Below are 22,823 nucleotides of genomic sequence, written 5' to 3' on the forward strand. Positions count from 1 at the left end.
ATATTTGTGCAGTGCTGCCATGTTAGTTCTGTGTAAGCCTTGCTTGTGTAAAGAGGTGAATAAATGAACTACTGTAAAATGGGAGTGTTGTTTGGTGAAACCGACCCAAAGTTCCTCCTCACTTCAATATTTTGCAGTATTCTTTGTAACACATTAGAACGTTAACATCAGAGCTGTTCATAGATAGTAGATACAGTCTCCTTTTTGCGCCACATATCTTTATTCCTTGCATAATGTATGGTTTATGTTTAAGACTTCTATTTGATTATTTACCTTTAGGGGAAAACAATTTTCCAAACTTTATTAAAGAACGTTTTGTATTTTCCAATTGAGTCGGAAGTATTGTCAACATCTATCCAGTTAATGTCTTTGAGCAGTCTCCTAAAAGTCTCTATTTTTGACTGATTTTTTACCCTCCTGTACTCAGATTTAATAGATTTTTTTATGCTGACAAGTTTCAACATTTAACACAAGATGCTGCATGTCAAGATCAGATGGTCCATTTAGTATTGGTTTTGTGATAATACTTTTTTCCTAGATTTGTCTACAAAGATATTATCAATAGCAGTCTCAGAGCATTTGCATACCCTAGTTGCAAAGTTCACAGTAGGAGTTAAATTGAATGACAAGTGTTACTGATTGCAATAATTGTTCACTAACAGAGATTTTCAATAAATCCATTAAAATCAGCAGCTACCACTATTTCCTTGTATTTTACTGTGAGATGGGACAAAAGAGCTTCCAGCTTTTTATGAAGAGGTTAAAGTTTCCTAAAGATGCTTTGTATATACTTACTAATGTAAAGGACTTATTATGAAATACTACTTGTGTTTCACAACCTTATAAGTGCTACTCTGAGCAAAATTTATTATCAGTATTCCTGAACTCAAAACAGTTTCTGACAAATGTGGGAACTCCTCCTTTCCCCATATTTTCTCTACAGAAGTAAGAAGCTAACTTGAATCCTGTAACATTTTCATGTGTATACTGCTGTATCTGTGTCTTTATTAATAAGGGAAACAGATGCACCAGTGTCTAACTGCAATTTAATTGTCCTTTGGCCACTCTCAACTGAACAAAAAGTTTGTTCTCCTGTCTTCTTATTGCAGGAGAAGTGTTCCGCTGTTACAGAATGCACTTTTAGATAGCTATGCTGCCGCTGCGCATTGCATGGCATAGGCCGTTGCTGAAACCTGGGTCACCCTGCACACACAGTATTTGAATATGACATTGCTGCCGACACTAGAAACATTTTGCATCACAATAAGGACAGCTTTTTGGCAATGATTTGAAAACACTGAGGACAGGACTTCCTCAGAGCATGCTGTAGTACACATTGTGTACCATGAAACAGAAAGTTTTTACTTCCATACTGTTTATCTGAGCATTATTCTTAATCACTTTGATCATGAACTTTAGACTGAGTATCATGTACACAACAAAAATATGTGGAGCCTCAAAATCAACCTCAGTGGTGTTCACTATAGTTTGAGATTCCCCACCAGAAGAACTGTTTTGAGATCAGGATCCAGCAGTTTGAGAGCAGAGGTGTGAGTGTGATTGCAATACGTAACATGACATCACTATAACTGAGTCCACAAGAACATTTAAACCTGCAATGTCTTGTTCCTGGAAACATTGCTGGAGAAAGTCACGAATCACAGTGTAATATTTGAAATTAATTGTAAAACAGTCTAGATTGCAAGGCACATTTATTAAAAGGGGACTGTTTTGATCATCACATGATCATCTGCAGACCTTCAGTCATACTGATGGACAATGGCTTTGTATGGGGCAGTAACTGCTGAATGACATGCCTTGCGATCTACACTGTTTTCTAATTAATTTCAATTACTGTAATTTCTTGTTAGCCCTCTGAGTTCAGCTACCCTTGTTTAAAAGTTCGTGCCAGCTGCTGCTTGAGTTGCAAAAATTTAAACCTTTCTGCAGCCAAACTAGTTCACTGTAACTACTAGTCTCAGTTTTAAACACAGATGGTACATGTTAGCTCCGACTGTCTAAAGAAAAAATGCTTTGTGCACCATACATTGTAACTTACCCTCCTTCCTATTTGCAGGAGTCTTTCCTAAAGATTAGGGAGAAGTAAGATTACAATAAACTTTTTAGTTTATTTATCTTTTCTTGTAGAGTTGGCTGAGTGTTGAAATAAGAAAATGCATTGAAATGTATGACTACCAACCTAACAATATCTGATTTTATCAGATTCTGATGATTATTTACAACATGGTTTATAGAAGTACTCTTGAACTTTTTAAGTTTTCTCATTTCTGTGTTGAACATAACAAATCATCAGTCATAGAACATCAACCTCCCACAGCATTATTTATAGTTACATAATGTATTGGGAACTTAATCCCCCTACTTGAGAAAACATACATTTATGTGCAGTAACATTGTTCATAGCAGTGATTACTTTTTAAAACAAATAGTTCCATGACTTCTTCATATAGGATAATTTCTTGGCTAACAATTTACAAATTTCAGTCACAAGACTGATGTAGGTAACAGATACTTGAGTACATTACCCAGCACCTATGATCTCTTGTAAGTTGACCGGACCAGCAAGAGTACAGCCATGCTGGAGTATGGGAATCAGATCCATCCACATCTTTCAGTTTCCTCCCTAGATTTCTCATCACAAACTACGATGGATAGGTAACTTCGTATCTAGCTTTCACATTGAATCCGGAATAATTGTTTTGTGTGCTAAGCATGCTGCTCAATACCTCCCTCACATCACACAGTACGTGTTTTGCCTGTCTATATTGGAAAAAAAAACAAGTATACCGGGTTTACATCACAATGGATTAAAAAGTGTTCACATATGAAACTTTAAGATACTGTTCTTAGTATTTACAGTACATATGAATAAAATGAATCTTTACTCAGTTTACCACAACAACCATGAATTTATTGAAAAGAGTTCATGACAATTAAATTTAATTATTCTCTGCAGAGTACATGGAAATAACAATAATGTTTAACACCAATAGCATTCTAAGATAAGAAATTTATTACTAGATATTTAATGGCATTGTCCCATTTCAAAATTGTAAAAAGGATCTATTCATTTAGTCACATGGCATTTATGTCTCAAATTCTAAAGCACAAATCTATTACAAAACAGAATTATATAGTTGTATGAACCTGCAAATATAGTACGTATTTTCTTGCAGACTAGGAGTTACTATGCATCCATGTTCAAAGGTCTTGTCTTCTATAGAAAAAGTTAACAGTATCTGAGATTTTACCAATTTGCTTTGCTTACCAGTTGCTCGTCTTATCTTCACACATACAATAGACATTTCCACAAAACTCTTACTATACCTGAGCTTGTCCCTAAATTGCCCAGACATACCACAAATTGGGCTACCTGTATCAATCAAATAGTTACCTTCTCACTGAGCAGTCGTAATTTTAATGTAAGAAAACCCAAAATCTGAATCATCTTCTCTGTTGTCAGACACTTCTTGCAAAATATCACTTTTAGTTTCATCAAATGCTACATCCACACTGTCTTCACAAGGTTGTATCAACTTTACACGTATCATAGCATCATTTTGGTTACTAATGTTGTCAGGTAGTGATTGAACACAATGAATATATTCCATGGAACAACTAATATCACTTATTACAGATGGAACACAAAATATATTACTGTCAAAATTACACTTCCTGCTTAGATCTTCTTTCACTTCATTCCACCAATTTGGATACAAATTTTGACCAACCACAGCTAACTTATTCCAGAATGCACGTTTATCTATGCCACCATCAATCTGGCCCCAAACGAAGTTCAAAAAGTTTTCACCTTTATTCTCCAGGCTCACAGATACCTCATATTTACTCTTTGGATCATTACTCTGCATGACATTAATGAAAAACTGTTTAGACTGGACTGGTATTCCATGACTCTCACTTACAAATTCGTATACATCACCTTTATTGTCAACATCATTTACGAATAACTCTGAAACTTCATTATTCTTAAACTCCACAAATACCTGATACTCATCATTATCATCACATTCATCCAAAATTACTTCATCAACAATATCACCAACAATACAAGTCTCATCTCCATCAATGTCACTTACCTCACCTAAATTCATCTGCAACAAGCCACCAGTCTCAGTCTTACCAACCTCAGTTACTTCACAGCTCTCATTCACATCTATATAAAAAACACCACCTAGTTCAGATACAATACAGTTATCACCTGATTTACATACATCAACAACATTGTTTTCTGACCAAGAGAAGAAATCATTAGTACATACTACATCATAATTCCCACTACTCTCACATTCTGATTTTGATTAGCACCAGCATCACCATAATTAAACATAGTATCCCAAAACTTTTGATTAAATCATAAATGAGAAATCTGATATTACTTCTGTTCCAATTTCAGATACATGTGCCATATCGTTAACACTACTATTACTGTAATTGCAAGAGTAACTTAGGGGTCCTCTGCTTGTTATGTTTCTTCACCCCAAAACTGTGGACCTTCATTGAGGTGAACTGCTGTTTCCCAAGTACTTACTTCTATGATTGTTTCTTCTATTAAAATGCCTGTTCTATTAAAATGGTTGTCTCCATTATTCCTATCCTGCTGATGTTCAGAATATCTCTCTCTACCAACACTTTGATCGTGAAAGAAGTTACCATTATCCCTGTTTCTGTGATTACTCCCATTGTTGATTTCTATCATTCTGATTATTATGGTACATACTTCTTTCTACTGCCCTACCCAGTCTGTCAATATACTGTAAAAATTGTTCAAGACAATTGTCAGGTCTGTGTATTAAATCCCACTGCAATCTTTATCGTAATCTCCTTTTAAGTGCATCAATCAAGGACATTTCATCAAATGGTTTGTCAAGATGTGTTAATTTTTTAAGATGGTTCTTCCAAAACTCTTTCAAAGTGCTGTCCCTTTTCCTGTAATCAGGATAATTCAAAAATTCACTTTTGATTCTGCTCTGTTCAGCTTCTGACCAAAATTTATTTAAAAAAACCCTTCTCAAAACTCTGATGTTTCCCACTGACTTAAATTTAAATTTACCCATGACAGAACTTCGCCTTCAAGAAATCTTTTAACAAATTTAATTTTTTGATTGTCATTCATGCCTGACACAAAACTAACTGACCAGTAGTGCAGAAAATCCACTGGATGTAAATTATCTAATGGAAAACGTTTGATAGGAATGAAACATCCTACCAGATTAAAACTGTTTTCCAGACTGAGACTCAAACTCGGGACCTTTGCCTTTCATGGGCAAATACTCTGTCCCAAGTGCACAACTCACAACCATCCTCACAACTTGATAGGAGTGTTGAACCATGCAATACCATTGTTTGCACACAGACTTTGGTTCAGACAAATTTCCTGAACTGCTGAAATTTTTTGATCTAAAACAGTTACATTAGTTTGCGTATTGCTTTCTAAACTTATTTTTTAAAAATTTAACCTGGCAATTTTTTTTTCCCACTACGGCCTTCTGTTCAACACTGATGTCCTCAACATTCTTTGATTGTTTTACTGACTCAGCTACAAACTCATTTTCCAAAACAATACATTTGTTTCCTAAAATTTCAAATTTTTCATTCCCACATATTTTAACTCCTCTGAAAACCCATTTTTTAGCTGTGATACTTGATTATTAAGTTACTGATATTGTGCTCTGTTCAATTTGCCTTTGATATCTGTCTTCATTTCCTCTATTTTTGCCAAAATTAACTGCAAAATATCAGTTTTTACTGTTTCTTTACTGACTACAATTTCTCTCGGCTCAGACTTGTCCTGAATGGATCCTATAGCTTTCATTTCTATGTCACTTCTGCTTTTGTGCCTATTCATTTTGTTGACAAGCATACACCACCACAAACAAATTAACTTCACAAATAGTGTGTATATATCTTTCCTTTTTGATGTCCCTGGTTGTAGTTGTAAAGTCCTCTTCCTTTTCATTCAGTCCAGCCCATCGTTATTGGTAGTACACCGTCGCTGTTGGTGTGATTTGCTTTGTTGGCCAGTCTTCAGTTTTTTGCTCCATGTGATTGAAAATGTATTCGTACATAAATTTCAAAAATTAACAAAATCAAGCACTTTCTGCAACAGACAAAATTTTATTATTAGTCAATTAATCAAGGATGATGCCAACACTTGTAATCTACCCCTCCTTCCTAATTGCAGCTATTGCTCACAATGAGCAAAGTCTTTTCTGAAGATTAGAGAGGAGTAAGATTACAATAAACTTTTTAGTTTACTTATCTTTTCTTGTAGAGTTGGCTCCAGTTCTTGTCTAGGGGTCTAATACTTGAAGCTGAAATTCTCACATTTTAGGTCCTCATGGTTGAATTGATCTAAATAATTTTGAAGAATGTTGTTGCAGAATTTTTGTTTTTACATTAATTTATTTTGTCACATTTTAGTATATCACAGTCTTTAGAATTTTCACATTAACTAAGCCAAAGTTACATTGTTCGCCCAAAATACAAAAATAGATCTGATCACATCTGAGGCATGCTTACTACCACTTCACTTTGTGGTAATAACAATATTAAAAAATAAATAAATAAAATTTAACTGTACGTTCTGAGCTGGTACATATTAATTGTAACATTGAAAATAAAGTAAATTCTTTCCATAAATTTTAGCCTGAAATATAACATATTGCGTATAAAATTATATGAAATTTTTCAGAAAAACAGCTGAGATAATGTTGACCTGTCCAAAATTCAAAAAATATTACTGGTATTGACTACTACTATTGAGAAAAAGTGATGCTAGAGGAGGATGTCCTGTTACAACATGTAACATTGTATGTGGTGAAGTGGGCCTCCAATTGCACCCGATATTCTGACTATTCATGTGCCATACTACTGAATGGGTGAAATTTAGTTGCAACGAATGGTAGCAGAGCAGCTTGTTGAAGAGGAATGTAGTTACCTGTCGTACACTAAGCAGCAGGCATTCAGTCTGTTGAGCCTGAAGCTGAACAATTTCATTTTGAGACATTTCCTGCAGTGGCTCATACATGGTTAAACATTTGATATGATACACAGTAATAATTAAAAGGCATACTCAGTGTAAGGCATGGTAATGTGCACACCATGACACTTAAATGAGCAGGTGAGGCAAGTCTACAGAAATGATTAGCCTCAGTGCCATTTGTTGTACCTCATGAAAATACTCGTCAGTACAATGGTGGAGTCTTTACATTGCTCTGGGAGGAGAATGAGTGAATACTGTAACACATAAATATAAGTTCATCTTATTATAATATAGATAAGAAGAATTATTTAACTTTGTACCATTCCATTTCCACAGGAATGTCATGAGTATTTACAGCCGTCTCTGAACGTTAACATATCACCTGACACAGACAAAATACAAATCTTTCACTCAGAGGACATTTAACTACAACTTTTACTTAGAATTCTACCTAATAATTTGATCACATAGCTGGCCAACTAGAAGGCAGTGCTGTCTTATAAGGCAGTGAACACGTACCAGGCTGAATTGTACTGCACTCATGTATAAGTAGAAGAACAGTTGTTGTGGCATAGTGAAACAGTTCTGGGCATGGTTATGCTGGTGTGACTCACTTGCTGATGTGACTCGCAGTGACTGTCTTCTCATGTGTTTGTGTTGTGAGCTTTGGCACCTCACTCTTTGGACGACACTGCAAATGTCATAACCTGCCTTTTGCCAAGCATATTGTAACATAGGCATGTATTTTGGTGAAGAAAGTTGACTTATAGCTTGTATTGTCTAAACAAGCACACATGAGATGCAATATTTTATTGGTCTTCGATGTGTTTTTGGTCCATGGCCTTACTCTGGCACCAGAAAATGTGGCAGCCATTTCCCATTTCCAATACCAAAGAATGTGAAGAACCTGCAGATTTTTATTGGCTGAGATACATATTATGCCTGATTTATTTCCCAAATTGCCACGATAGCCCAACCACTGAATCGATTACAGAGAAGAGAGGTTCATTTTCAGTTGTTGACAGATTGTCACCTAGCATTTCTTGTTGTTGTGGGTTTTCATTTCAAAGGCTGGTCTGATGCAGCTTTCCATATTTCTCTATCCTGTGCTAGTCTCTTCATTTCTGAATAACTACAACAGTGTACATCCATTTGAACCTGCTTACTGTATTCCTGGCTAAATGGCTCTGAGCACTATGGGACTCAACTGCTGAGGTCATTAGTCCCCTAGAACTTAGAACTAGTTAAACCTAACTAACCTAAGGACATCACAAACATCCATGCCCGAGGCAGGATTCGAACCTGCGACCGTAGCGGTCTTGCGGTTCCAGACTGCAGCGCCTTTAACCGCACGGCCACTTCGGCCGGCACTGTATTCATGCCTTGGTGTCCCTTTAATTTTTTTACCTCTCACACTTCCCTCCATTATCAAACTGACAATTTCTTCATGCTGGAGGATGTTTTCTCTCAATCAACCCCTTCTTTTAGTCAAGTTGTGCCACAAATTTCTTTTTTTCCAGCAGTTCAGTTAAGTACCTCCTCCTTAGTTTCTGGATCTATCCTCTAATTTTGAGCATTCTTCCATAACACTACATTTCAAAAGCTCCTATTCTCTTCTTGTATGATACCCTATTGCCCACATTTTTCTTCGATACAAAGCTACATTCCAGACAAATACATTCTGAAGATACTTATTAACTCGTAAATTTATATTGGGTGTTAACAAATATCCCCTTTTTCAGCAATGCTTTTTATGCTCCCCCAGGGGGTCCACAACTCTTTTGTGGATACGTGCGTGGCGAGCACGGGGCCCCGAGCCATTGCAGCCTTCTTTCTCTCCCGGGCTGCATTTTCTTTGCCTTCCCCTCCATGCTCCTTTCCCCTCGCCCTCTCCTCTCCCTCTATTGGTTTCCTTGCTTATCTTGGCCCCCACTATCCTCCTGGTTCTGTTGGTTTTACACTCCGGCTTTGTTGCGTAATCATCTCCTCCTTTTGGCATTCCTTGGTCCCCCTCTGGGGTTTGACCTCCATTACAAAATTTCTCCTCCGTAGTGTGAGCCATTTGGGGAAGAGCACCTTACCTAGTGTCTCCGACGTGCGCCCTCCTAGTACATTCCACCTTTTCTTTCACGTCGTTGTCTGATGCTAGGTTGCATAGCCAGCACGTTAGCCAGCCCGTGTGGTGGGGTCGCTATGTACCCTTTTGGTTGAGCCCCCTGAACACACAGGCAGGGATCACACTTCTGATACCTGAGCTGTGACCTCCTCATGCATGCCTTGGAGTGGTTGCTCGTCATCCTGGAGCATCGGAACTCCCGGCAATGGCCGCCGTGCCAGACAGCCCTTGCTGTGGCTGGGTGGCGCCCGTGAGGAGATCCCCTGATCGGAGTGGGTGGTATCAAGGCGGACGCTATGCAGATGAAATGCATACGGGTCCAAAACTCTGGCCATTCCTCTGCGGCCGTCTCTCTGCGTGGGACTGATTCCTCAAGTGCTGCTTCTCTTGCCCCTTCGGCCTTCCCTTCCATGGTTACCCCCTGGGAAGAGGGTCAGGCCCGTCGCCAAGGGCAAAACCTTTCCCCCGTTATCTAGTTTGCACCAGGACTGATGGAGATACTTTCACCAGTGTCAAACCTTTATTCTTTGTGGAACACATTGAAGACAAGTTTGGTGAAGAGGACTCCCTGAGCAAGATGCGGTCAGGTTCGTTGCTGATAAAAACTGCTTCAGCTGCCCAATCTGCGGCCCTTCGTGCCTGTACCCATCTTGGCACAATTCCTGTGTCCATTACCCCTCACTAGTCTCTAAATATGGTACAAGGTGTGATTTTTCACAGGGACCTCATCCTTCAAACTGATGAGGAACTTCGGGACAATCTCGGACGGCGGGGTGTTCACTTTGTTCGGCATGTTCAGAAGGGTCCTAAAGATAATTGTGTTGATACTGGTGCCTTTATCCTGGCCTTTTAAGGGGATACCCTCCCTGAGAAAGTTAAGATTATTGTCTATCGCTGTGATGTGAAGCCGTACATCCCACCTCCTATGAGGTGTTTTAAGTGCTTGCGTTTTGGCCACATGTCTTCTCGCTGTTCCCAGGCCCCTCTCTGTGGTGACTGTGGACGTCCACTCCATGAGGGGAGTCCCTGTGTTCCCCCTCCTGTATGTGTAAATTGTCATGGTAGTCATTCTCCACGTTCACCAGATTGCCCAGTATATAAGAAAGAAAAAAAGATATAGGAGTATAAGTCCCTCGATCGTTTAACCTATACAGAGGCCCGTTAGAAATATGCACGACTGCACCCTGTGTCCATGACATCTAGTTACGCCTTGGTTACATCTTCACCCCTTCCTCCCCCTTCCTTACCCCCATCCCGGACCCCTCTCCTCCCCCCTTCCCCTGCGGCTCCCACACCTTCTCCTATGGGGGCTGCTCCCCCTCCCCAGCCGGAGGAGTGTCCCACTCCTTCGGCGTCTGCCAGTCAAGGGCGCCTCTCCCGGGATGCCCCTTCCCGGCACCTTCCAGGTCAAAGGTCTGCTGCCGCACGACGACCACGAGAGCCGCGGTCTGTCGGCCCCCAGGTCGCCCGGTCTGTTTCTGTTCCTGATCTTGCTGCAGCTGGCTCCTTTATGCCACACAGCCCTCCTCGATCTCAGCCTGAAAAGAAGAAGAAACGTAAGTCCCGGGACAAAGAGCCTCTGGTGTCACCGGAGGTCCCTTCTCCGACTTCACAACCGGATTCTGACCTGTCGTTCATGGATGACGCCCCCTCCTTGTCGGTGACGGGTGGGGACCCAGCGGTATGACTGGATTAAGCGTGTTCAGCCCTCATTTAAACCATCGTTCTGTGGTTCTCCAATGGAATTGTAATGGATACTATCGTCACCTTCCGGAATTGAAATCCCTTCTTTCGTCCTACTCTGCAGCTTGTGTGGTTCTCCAGGAATCTCATTTTACTGATGCTCACTCACCGACCCTCCGTGGGTTCCGTGTTTTCTGTCGAAATCGGGTCGGACCCTTGCGGGCTTCTGGTGGCGTTTGTACGTTGGTCCATACAGACATTGCTAGCACGTGGATTCCTCTCCAAACTACATTGGAAGCGGTTGCTCTTAGGGTCCACTTAGACTCTGCAGTCACAGTTTGCAATCTTTATCTCTTACACCTGCTGCCTTAACCACCCTTCTTCAGCAACTTCCTCCTCCCTTCCTCCTCCTTGGGGATTTTAATGCTCATCATCATTTGTGGGGCAGTGCCTTTCCATCTAGACGAGGTCTTCTTATAGACCAATTTATAGCAGACCACGACCTGTGCCTTTTAAATGATGGCTCCCCTACTCATTTCAGTGCCGGTCATGGTACCTTTTCTGCCATTGATCTTTCTCTTTCTTCTCCCTCTCTCCTCCCTTCATTACACTGGTTGCCACATGATGACCTTTGTGATAGTGACCATTTCCCGTTGATTATCACGCTCCCTTCCCGCTCCCCGATGGACAGGTTACCTCGTTGGTCTTTCCACCGCGCCGATTGGCTTCTATACACTGCACAGGTCGAGTTTTCTCCCTCTTTGTCGGGTTGTATTGATGACATCCTACGTGACGTGTCTGACGCAATTGTTCGCGCTGCTAGCCTTGCTGTCCCGCGCTCATCTGGACCATTTCGTCGCCAGCAAGTCCCGTGGTGGAGTACGGCCATTGCCATTGCCATCCGTGATCGCCGTCGAGCTTTGCAACACTTTAAGAGGCACCCATCCGTAGCCAGCCTTACTACCTTTAAACGCCTCCGTGCTAAAGCCCGTTATTTAATCAAACAGGGTAAGCGGATATGTTGGGAACGATTCGTTTCTTCCCTTGATTCTACTGTCCCTCTGTCATGGGTGTGGGCTACACTTCGTTCTCTCCAAGGTTGCCATCGGCAGTCCACCCTCCCACGCCTTCACCTCCCAGATGGCATTTGTACGGACCCATTAGTTCTTGCAGAACATCTTGCGACCCATTTTGCAGTGGCGTCAGCGTCAGCCTCCTATCCAGCTGCTTTCCTTAATCAAAAACAGCTGGCTGAAGCTTCCGCCTTACGTTTCACCCCTTGTGAGTCAGAATCTTACAACGAACCTTTTACTGAATGGGAATTTCTTTCTGCTCTATCTTCTTCTCATGATACAGCCCCTGGCCCAGATTCCATTCATAACCAACTGCTTCAACATCTCAGTGCTCCACAACGGCAACATCTTCTTCGGGTGTTTAACCGTATCTGGCTCCAGGGTGGCTTCCCTTCTCAGTGGAGGGATAGCATTGTGGTTCCTGTCCTTAAGCCTGGTAAGAACCCCCTATCTGTTGACAGCTATCGGCCAATTAGTTTGACCAATGTTGTTTGTAAGTTACTTGAACGGATGGTAGCCCGTCGGCTCAATTGGGTCCTCGAATCTCGGGATCTATTGTCGCCTTACCAGTATGGCTTTAGAGAGGGACGGTCTTCAATCGATCATTTACTTCGCTTGGAATCCATGGTTCAGCAGGCTTTTTCCCAGCGCTGTTATTTGGTTGCAGTGTTTTTTGACCTTCGCAAGGCCTATGACACAGCCTGGCACCATCACATCTTACTTACCCTTCATCAGTGGGGTCTTCGGGGCCCACTCCCGATTTTTATCCGCCAGTTCCTGATCCATTGGTCATTCAGAGTTCGAGTTGGTACTGCTTTTAGTTCTCCATGGATCCAGGAGACGGGCATCCCACAGGGTTCTGTCTTGAGTGGCCTTCTTTTCCTCATTGCTATCGATGGACTTGTGGCCTCTGTCGGTCCCTTGGTCGCCCCTGCCCTGTATGTGGATGATTTCTGCATTTGGGTTAGTTCCTCCTCGATGGCATCTGCAGAGCGGCAGCTCCAGGTAGCTATACGGCGTGCCTCTGCACGGGTTTCAATTGTCTCCTTTAAAATCGCGAGTGGTCCACTTCTGTCGCCGTACTACGATCCACCCTGATCCAGAGCTCTATCTCGCTGCACAACAATTGCCTGTGGTCCCACAGTTTCGTTTCCTGGGTCTTCTTTTCGACAACAAGCTCACTTGGCTGCCCCATATCAGACTCCTGAAGGTAGGATGTTTCCGTAAACTCAATGTCCTTCGCTTCCTTGCCCACTCCTCTTGGGGTGCGGACCGTTCCCTCCTCCTCCGTCTTTATCGTGCTCTAGTTCTGTCTCGCTTGGACTATGGTTGTCAAGTTTATGGTTCAGCTGCTCCTTCCACACTGCACGTGCTGGATCCAGTCCACCATCGTGGTATCCATTTGGCCACCGGTGCCTTCCCTACTAGCCCGTTGACAGTCTCCTGGTTGAATCTGGGATCCCCCCCTTTCTGTTCGGCGGTCCCAGCTTCTGGTGTCTTATGCACTCACTATCCATTCCTCTCCCACTCATCCTTCTTATTCTATCCTGTTCCCAGACCATGGACGTCGCCCACCCGACTCCCGCCCTCAGGCGGGTTTACCAGTTGGGCTGCGCCTTGCGTCTCTTTGCCGTGATTTTCAGCTTCCTTCTTTGTCCTGTCTTCCTCGCTCCCTCCCCTCCACTCCTCCTTGGTTAGTTCCTCGGCCTCGACTTCGGATGGATCTCCGCCGCGGTCTGAAAGATTCCATCCCCCCGGTGGCGTTCCGTTCCTTTTTCCGCCAAATTTTATGGGAGTTTCGGGATGCTGTTGTTTTTTACACTGATGGCTCTAAATCTGCTGATCCTGTTGGGTATGCCTTCACGTCCTCTGTTGGAACGGAAAGTCATCTGCTGCCACCTACATGTGGGGTGTTTACTGCGGAATTGATGGCAAAATCCCAGGCTCTTACCTTTATTAAACAGTCCCAACACAACCGCGTTTTGTTATGCACGGACTCGATGAGTGGCCTTCTTGCTATTGACCGGTGTCTTTCGTGCCATCCCTTGGTCTCTGCCATCCATGACCATCTCGCTGATATTCACCGTGCTGCTTGTTCTATTGACTTCCTTTGGGTCCCTGGCCATGTGGGTATCCCGGGTAATGAGCTCGCTGATCGTTTGGCTGGGGGAGCAGTTACTTACCCCCCGCTTTCTGTAGCCCCTCCTGCAGCGGATTTACGGCTTCACATCAAATCCCACTTCGCACAGTCATGGGCCAATTCTTGGGAGGCTACTCCCCTGTCTAATAAACTTCGTGCAATTAAGGTGACACCAGGCCCGTGGCGTTCTTCCTTTCGCATCTCCCGAAAGGACTCGACCACAATGTGTCGTCTCCGCATTGGCCATACCCGGTTGACCCATGGTTTTCTTTTGCGTGATGAGCCACCCCCACTATGTGGTTGTGGAGCCTTCCAGTCAGTAGCCCACATTTTGGTTGAATGCCCCCTTCTTTTGGCTCTGCGTGCTAAGTACAGGCTCCCCCACACTTTACCTTTGATGTTGGCTGACGATTCCTGGATGGTCTCTCTCTGGTTCTCGGTTTCCTCCGGGAAAGTTGGTTTTATTCTCAGTTTCAAGGTTTTTAATCTCTCTGGTGTCGGGGCAGGGCGGTGAGTGTTTGGGTGTCTCCCACTGTAAGCAGTGTTCAGAGATTCCTGATTCACCTCCCTGACCAAATTCCTCTTTTCTTCCCCTTTTACTCTGTTTTTACCCTTTTTTTTAAAGGCTTGGTTAGTCTTTATATTCCCATACATACTTTCTACATTATAGCAGTTGTACCTTTTAAGTCACAGGTGGTCTTGCCTATGCTGCTTCAGCATAGTGTTGGGTTCGTTCTCTTGCCGACTTCCCTCATTTTGTTTTTTACCAATGATGACATGACTGCCTTTTTACATTTTTTCCCTTTTTCCGTTTTATTGTTCTGACTTTACTGAGTTGTCCCATTAGCGGTATGGTGCATATTTGAAACAAGGGACACAGTGATTCACAATTGGAAGAACTGGTGGGAGAGTTTCCCATTACTTCCAGAAACTTGACAGCAGCCATGCATAAGGATCCCCTTTTGTCAGTTTGTACAAACTGGTTGGCCGCAGGCCCCCCCCCCCCCCCCCTTCAATAGCCCCTCTCAACTTTGTTGTTCCTTTTAATGACTTAATGCTCTTCACCTTTACAAAGGTGTCCTATTATTAAATCAAGATGACTATCAGTGTTTAGTGGTACTTCGGAGGTTTTGTGCTCTTGCATAGAGCGACTACCACATCAGTCCCACTGGGGCATTTACAGAATGAATAATATGACATGTGTATTGGCCACCAATCAGTGAGGATCCTGCATGCACAGCTTAACAATTCCAAGCTTGTTGGACACAGCAGCTTGAACCACTTTCAGTCTACCAGCTGAGGCCTTTGCCTACCCAGCTGTGGGATTAGGCATGTGAATTTTTCAGGCCCATTTCATGGGGCCAAGTAAGTCATTTTAATAGGGTCGTATTCTCATTTCCCATCCATCATCAAAAAGTAACAGACCACAATTGAGAACACTATTAAGTCAGTCACCACTGTATTTTATACTGATGGAGCCTCATGTGTTCTGGTTAATGATGATTGACCACAGTTTACTTCCAATATTTATCAACAGCTTTGCACTCAGAATAGAATCAAGCATACTACTGATCATCTGTTTCACCCTGCCTCTAATCACATGACCAAGAAGAAGAAGTAGCCACACCTTTTAACATAAGTGTCCCAGCCTAGTTGCTTACACTTGGACATATGCTTGACTGCATGCACAGGCTCCAATACTGCCCAGCAGGGCCACCAGCTAGTCCTGATAGCCACATCTTGCAGCATTCATTGCAGCCACTGGAAAAAGTTCCTTTTGTGCCACCTGGGTAAGCTCCACCTCCAGATCTTCCATCCATCAGGGGCAGCCCTTCTTGCCCAACAACAGCAGATGTAGGGTCTAGTTCCAGGATGACATCTCAGGCAGTGGGCACTTGGCATTGCCATTTCTCCAGACCTCGTCAATAACTCTTACTGATTTGGATCTAGACAATATATGCTACTTGCTTTTCTCATGGACTGTGATTTGGACTTTGTTGTTAATCACCAATGTCATTTGGCTAACACAGGGGTTTTCCTGTCTGCCTAAGGCAGAAAGTCATCACTCACCATTCAACTGACTTTTGTGTTTTCAGTGGACAAATTAACATCACATGGGTGCACTGAGAATGTAGTTTGTATCTGATTCTTTACCAGTCAAATGTAAAAACAATGTTCTCCAGTGCTGATGTGTGAGTTATTCAATGAACTTAAGAGTGCCCTATTGACTATGAGTTATCCACCTCCACAAGCCCTTTTCTTTTGTGTATTTTTAGAAGAGTCATAAACTGTTATATTCTATGATTTAATTGTAAATAAGTTGTGCTTAAAAAAGTGTGTTGCTGAAGAAGCAGACACACGATAAACAGGTTGATGGTCATTTTCAAAATATGTTGGTAAGTGACATGACCATTTTTATAAAGGTAGGACATACCAGTGATGTATATGGAATCAGCTACATTGGATGAGTAAAGTCTTGTATCTGTGTCTTTCTCGCAGAGGTGACCCTTGTAGGAAATAATTCGGAATAAGGGTGCCAAAGGATTATCCAGGATATGTCACATGCTGAGCAGACAGTGGAAGATAACTTTGGAAAGGGTAGAAGATTTTTGGCAGAGGATATTCCTTATTATTTTTTATTATTTATTTAAGAGTCCTGTAATGGTAATATTGCAATGTATACAACAGCCATCAGGCCAGTCTGAAGGAACTACAGACTTTTCTTACATTATTTATCCAACAGTGACACTATAATGTTGAGAACCTTTTTTAAAAAAAAGCATCAAAGGATGGTAAAGTTTTGTTTTTATACATGCTTCCTCACAGAATAGAAACAGCACTTAATTAAGTAATCCTTTATGAGCATTTTGAATTTATCCCAGCCCATTAATGGATTTACGTAACTCACTATTATGAAAAGGACAGATTTCTACACTTCACATAGAGGAGGCACTGAGTTATAACTAGCACAATGAAAAGATTGCTAAACATTTAAGCTTTCAGACAAAGATGACCTTTCTTTGGAAACAGAAAACACACGAACATTCATCAAAAAATGATGATTAGCAATCTATCCTTTTCATAATGTTCTTATTCTTGTTCCTCCTAGACTTCCCATTGTTTGATTTATGTAACTCAGTAATACATAATACAGTTTGATGCTTGGATGAAGCTAGTCTTTCTGGAATAGTGTTGTACGTTTCTGACAAATATGCATACAGTATGTTTGTTATGTATATTTGCTGCGCTCAGATTAATTACAGGAGGTACCATGAACACTACTGTTCACTTTTACTTTTGTAATGCTCATATTTTGTAGTATTTACACGGGGAAGTGGTTGAAATTTAAGGACCTGGTAAAGAGTTGTACTCTCTGGTGACACTATTGTTCAATTTTTCTTTTATAATGTTTACACTGTCTAATATTTACATACAGGCAATAGTTTAAGGATAACGTAAAAAGGTGTCCTCTCTGCTGAATGGTATTGTTCTGGTTTTTGTGCTATAGTGGATGCAATATTGTGTAGGATATAGTTTGCTACCTCATGCTATAAGTAGCTGACTGCATATACCTTCAAGAAATACCAAGCTTGTTAAACATAGGTGTTTACCTGGGTAGAGATCATTTTTCAAGGCTATGTGGTGTGTTGCCTTAATGGGTACTCAAGGAACTACTTGGCATAAATTATTGTTTATGTTTTCACATTTGTTAATCCCAATAGTAGCCATCATCCTTTTTCAATAAAATTATTTTATTCTACTCTGGCTATAACTGTTTTGTGTCATAGTGTCTCATTGTTTCTTCTCACTTAGGCCATTTATTGTCATGGAGTTTATGTTTTTAATTGTTGGTAGGATCAATCCAATAACACCAACTGATTGCCATATACATATAAAATTCCCAGGCATTGGATGACAATACACTCCATCAGTGATACATTTTTGTGTTGTTAGCTGAATGCGGCATCATGTTGTCAAAACGTTGTGACAATGTGACCCCATAATTGAGCTGATGGTTTCTGAAAAAGTATATGTTTGAGTCTACAGTCAAAATTTATTTTGCCTGCTGGCTACTACTTTTGGTACACAGTACTACCCTCAGGCCATCCTTTGGCAAGCAGTTGTTACACTTGCTTCCCAAGTAAGTCTGTCCAATATCAATAGGTATTTGACACAACTACTTGGGAAGCAAGCATGATGACTGTAGTAACACTGTTCACGTTTTACGTCACACTTCACTTAGCGTAGACTTGGACTGTGTCCTAGGCATGCCCGATATTAACTGACTGGGCACGGCCCGTGCTGCCTGAGTTGTTGTTGTTGTTGTTCCGCCGGCAGAGGTCACATCCGAATTCTCATGTGCCCTCTGGTGGACGGGACTCTACTTGCGGCAACTACCGTCTGTGACGCGCCGTGCCGATGTGCGACTCCCGCGATCTTTCTGATGGCTACTGCACTCCTCCTCCTTCGGGGTGTGAAGCCACTGTGATCCACTGCGTCGGAAGGTGGAGCATCAGGCAGGAGCGATGACCTTCACTTCCATTGGAAGGATGGAGTCGAGGGGATCTGCCAACCCTCGAGCCGGAACCTTCGAATACGGCTGGAAGTGACCCACACGAAGAGGCCCCCGTCGTCCCACCACCGGAGCCCGGGACAGAACGGGCGACAAGCTGTTGAACTCCGGATCCTGTTCCACCTCGGGAGGGGCAAGACCCAGTGGCAAGGACAATGGGTAAGGGACAACCACAGGTGAACCAACCTCCTGAGAAACCGGGCCTGCGAGGGGGGCCGGCTCTCGCTGGGGCATCTCTAACAATTGCGATGCCGGTGCTGGAGCTACTGGAGGCTGCCAAGGCCGAGAACCATTGCAGTGCGACAGAGTCACAGCGGGGAGAGGCAGTAACGCCCCTCGAGAAACCAACACGGGTGCCGGCAATGGGGAAGCCGGTGCCCAAGATGTCAGAGGGTAGGTGCCTAAACGTGGACGTAGCTGATTTTGGTGACGACTTACCACCCGGTCCCCCGCCTGCAAGGTAGAGAGCCGGCGGCCATTTCGGCGTAGGACCACCGCTGGTATCCAACGTGGATTGCGACCAAACCCACATGCCCGGACCGACATACCCAGTGGAAAGCCAGGTACTCTGTTTTGCGAAGACTGGCGAGGACCAGGCCGGAGGAGGTGCAGCAGAGTCCTAGGTTGGCGCCCGTGGAGGAGCTCTACGGGGCTGCGTTCTCCCATTGGTGTGGTCCGGTATGCCGTCAGGAAAAACGTCAATGCCTCCTCCGCAGGAAATTCGTGCACATACTTTTTCATCTGCATCTTAAATGTGCGCACCATGCGCTCGGCTTCCCCATTTGATTGTGGATGAAAGGGGGGAGAGCAAACGTGCCGAATACCGAAGCGCCTACAAAAATCCTGGAAGGCCTGCGAAATAACCTGCGGTCCATTGTCCGAGACCAGGGTGATCGGCAGACCTTCCACAGAAAAGATTTTTGCTAGTGCCTGGATTGCAACTTCTGAAGTGGTTGAGGAGCAGCGAACCACATATGGGAATCGGGAATAAGCATCAATGACAATGAGCCAAAAGCCATTGAGAAACGGACCCGCAAAATCGATGTGAACACGTTCCCATGCTTGGGTTGCCGACGGCCATGAAGAGAATGCCACCCTGGGAGATGCCTGTTGGCTCGCACACTGGGAACAGGCAGCCACCAAGTGCTCAATTTCTCTGTCAGTACCGGGCCAGTACACATGTCTGTGAGCCAAGGTTTTAGTACGGGAAACACCCCAGTGCCCCTCATGTAATAACGTGAGGACCTCCCTTCGTAAACTTGCAGGAACAACCACGCGAGGAGCTGTATCATCATTAGCCAGAAGGAGAACTCCTTCCAATACCGAGAGGCGGTCTCGTAGAACAACATAATTACGAAGAGGGTCCGAGGCCCGGCCTGGAGGGCGGGATGACCACCCCTGCTGAATGAGGTGAACTACTTGCCGGAGAACCGGGTCAGCTGCTGTTTCCCTAGAACCAGTGACCAGGAAGCTATCAACCGCTTGGCGGGACGCCACATCCAAATGAAAACACATAATCTCCTCTCGATCGAACTTAGGATCCGGGCCCACCGGAAGACGGGAAAGAGCGTCGGCGTTGGCATGCTGTCCGGTAGGGCGAAAATGAATGTCATAATGGTACTTAGAGAGGAACAAGGCCCAGCGCTGTAGTCTGTGAGCCGTCCTATCCGGAATCTGAGAGGCGGGGCCAAATAACGATATTAACGGCTTATGGTCAGTGATTAACTGAAACTTCGTGCCATACAAGAAAGGGTGAAACTTGGTAACGGCATAGACAATGGCCAAAGCCTCTTTCTCCACCTGGGAGTAATGGGCCTGCGCGGGACTAAGAGTTTTAGATGCAAACGCCAGTGGTTGCTCAGAACCGTCCGTGTTGCGATGGGCCAGGACCGCCCCCACCCCATACTGCGAAGCATCTGTAGCCAGAACCAACAGCTTATGGGGGTCAAAAGTAGCCAAACAAGGCGCTGATGAGAGGAGGCCCTTCAACGAGGTGAACGCTCGCTCGCATGCGGGGGACAAATCAAAAGGAACACCCTTGTGCAGAAGGCAGTACAGGGGGTGGGCTATGGTGGAAGCCCTGGGAATGAACCGGTGGTAATAGGCAATATTGCCTAAAAAAGCTTGTAACTCTTTCAGCGAAGCGGGCCGAGGAAGGTCGACGATACCTTGGACCAAACTTCCTAGTGACTGGACGCCGTGCTGAGTGATGGTGTAGCCCACATACTCAATGGACGGTTGGAAGAAGTTTGACTTACGCAGGTTGCAATGCAAGCCCACAGACCTGAATTTGAGAAAGAGGGTACGAAGGTTGTGCAAGTGTTCCTTCGTGCTGTGGCCTGTGACAATTATGTCATCCAGGTAATTAATACAATGAGGGATTGTCGACGTGACATGCTCAAGATAACGCTGGAATGTCACCGGGGCACTGGATATTCCGAAGGCCAACCGCTGGTATTGGTAAAGGCCAAACGGGGTGTTGACGACCGCCAGCCGTTTGGAGTCCTCATCAAGTGATATCTGATGATAAGCCTCCGAAAGATCGATTTTCGAAAAATATTGGCCTCCCGCCACGGCAGAGAACAATTCATCAGCACAAGGCAAAGGATAGGTGTCCTCCACCAATTGGGAATTAATGGTGGCCTTGAAATCGCCACAAAGACGTAATTTGCCCGAGGGTTTCCTGACAATAACAAGGGGAGAAGCCCACTCACTAGAAGAAATGGGAAGAACGACCCCTAGGGCTGTCAGCCGGTCTAGCTCCTCTTTTACCTGAGGGTGGAGAGCCAAGGGGATCTGCCTCTCGCATAGAAAACGCGGGCGAGCCGACGCCTTCAATGTTAAGTCTGAAACACGCCCCAGGCCCTCCTCAAAGATATCTGGAAAGTCTGAGATCAAAGATTCCAATGAATGATAGGGAACATCTTCGGAGACCAACTCTATGGTGTCAGCAATAGAAAAACCGAAAGCTTGAAAGGCATCCAGGCCAAAAAGGTTAGCGGAGCTCACATCACTGACAACAATAAAAGTAATAGGCCGAGTGACTGATTTGTAAGTCATGTCGGCAGTGAACTGACTCAGTAGGGGAATGAACTGTTTACCATAACCGCATAGACGCCAGTAAACTGGCGCCAACGGGAGCGATCCAAGGTCGGAATAAGTTTGTGCATTCAACAATGAAACTGCCGCGCCCGTATCTACTTGCATTTGTAACCAGCGCGACCGAACTGACACCTCGATAAAGAGTTTGCGTGCCGATGCGTCGGGAGTCTGGCCAGATGAAACTTCCTGAATTTCAATGTCCATGTCCTCTGTACCTGCTTCCTTTGATTCTTTTGAGGCTGAGTGGCAAACTTTAGCAATGTGACCTTTTTTATTACATTTGCGACAAACGGCCCAACGCTGGGGGCACTCTGACCGATCATGATGTATATAGCATGACGCGCAGGATGGCAACAGGGGCCGGCGGCTGGAATTCAGTTTACGCGCCGTGCATGAGCGGCGGTAATGGCCGGATTGTACCACTCGCACATCGTCCACCCCAGACGCAGTGGAGGCGGCCGCGCCGCCCTGAACCGCCGCAATGTCGCACCACGCTTCCAACAGTTGACCTGCGGCGTGAGAGACTTCATACGATTGAGAAATGGACAGGACTTCCTCAAGGGAAGGGTCTTCTAACTGCAGGGCCCGTTGCCGGGCCTTCCTATCAGGGGCCGAACGAACAATGACGTCGCGTACCATAACGTGGGCATACGACTCTCGTGACTGCTCCGTGACAAAATGACGCTTGCGACTAAGACCGTGCAGGGTAGCGGCCCACGTCCGGTAAGACTGATGGAGCTGTTTCTTGCATTGATAGAACTCGACCCGAGCTGCCACAACATGCGTGTGGCGGCGATAATATGAAGACAGCAATGAACACAATGCGTCAAAAGACAAGGACAGGGGTTCCTGCAACGGCGCGAGCTGCCGCAAAACTTGATACAGCGAGGGAGATATCCAAGACAAGAAGAGAGCACGACATACCTCCGCATCGGCAACATGAAACGCCTGGAAATGCTGCTGAAGGCAATGTTCATATGCGTCCCAATCCTCTGCCATCTCGTCATACGGGGGAAAGGGAGGAGGGAACGGCGCTGGAGCAGACTGCGTGGAGAGCAACACCGGAAGCACTTGTTTCATGGTGACCATGAGCTCCGTCTGCTGCTCAACCA

The 22,823-nt window shown here is 44.1% G+C and overlaps 1 protein-coding gene across 1 annotated transcript in view; it reads left to right on the plus strand.

The window, feature by feature from the left end:
• Positions 1-22,823, plus strand: part of LOC124596533 (intraflagellar transport protein 27 homolog) — a 54,042-nt gene that overhangs the window by 19,375 nt on the left and 11,844 nt on the right. The gene's annotated exons all lie outside the window — the stretch shown is intronic.

The sequence above is a fragment of the Schistocerca americana genome, chromosome 2, assembly GCF_021461395.2.
Source record: "Schistocerca americana isolate TAMUIC-IGC-003095 chromosome 2, iqSchAmer2.1, whole genome shotgun sequence".
Taxonomy (NCBI): Eukaryota; Metazoa; Arthropoda; class Insecta; order Orthoptera; family Acrididae; genus Schistocerca; species Schistocerca americana.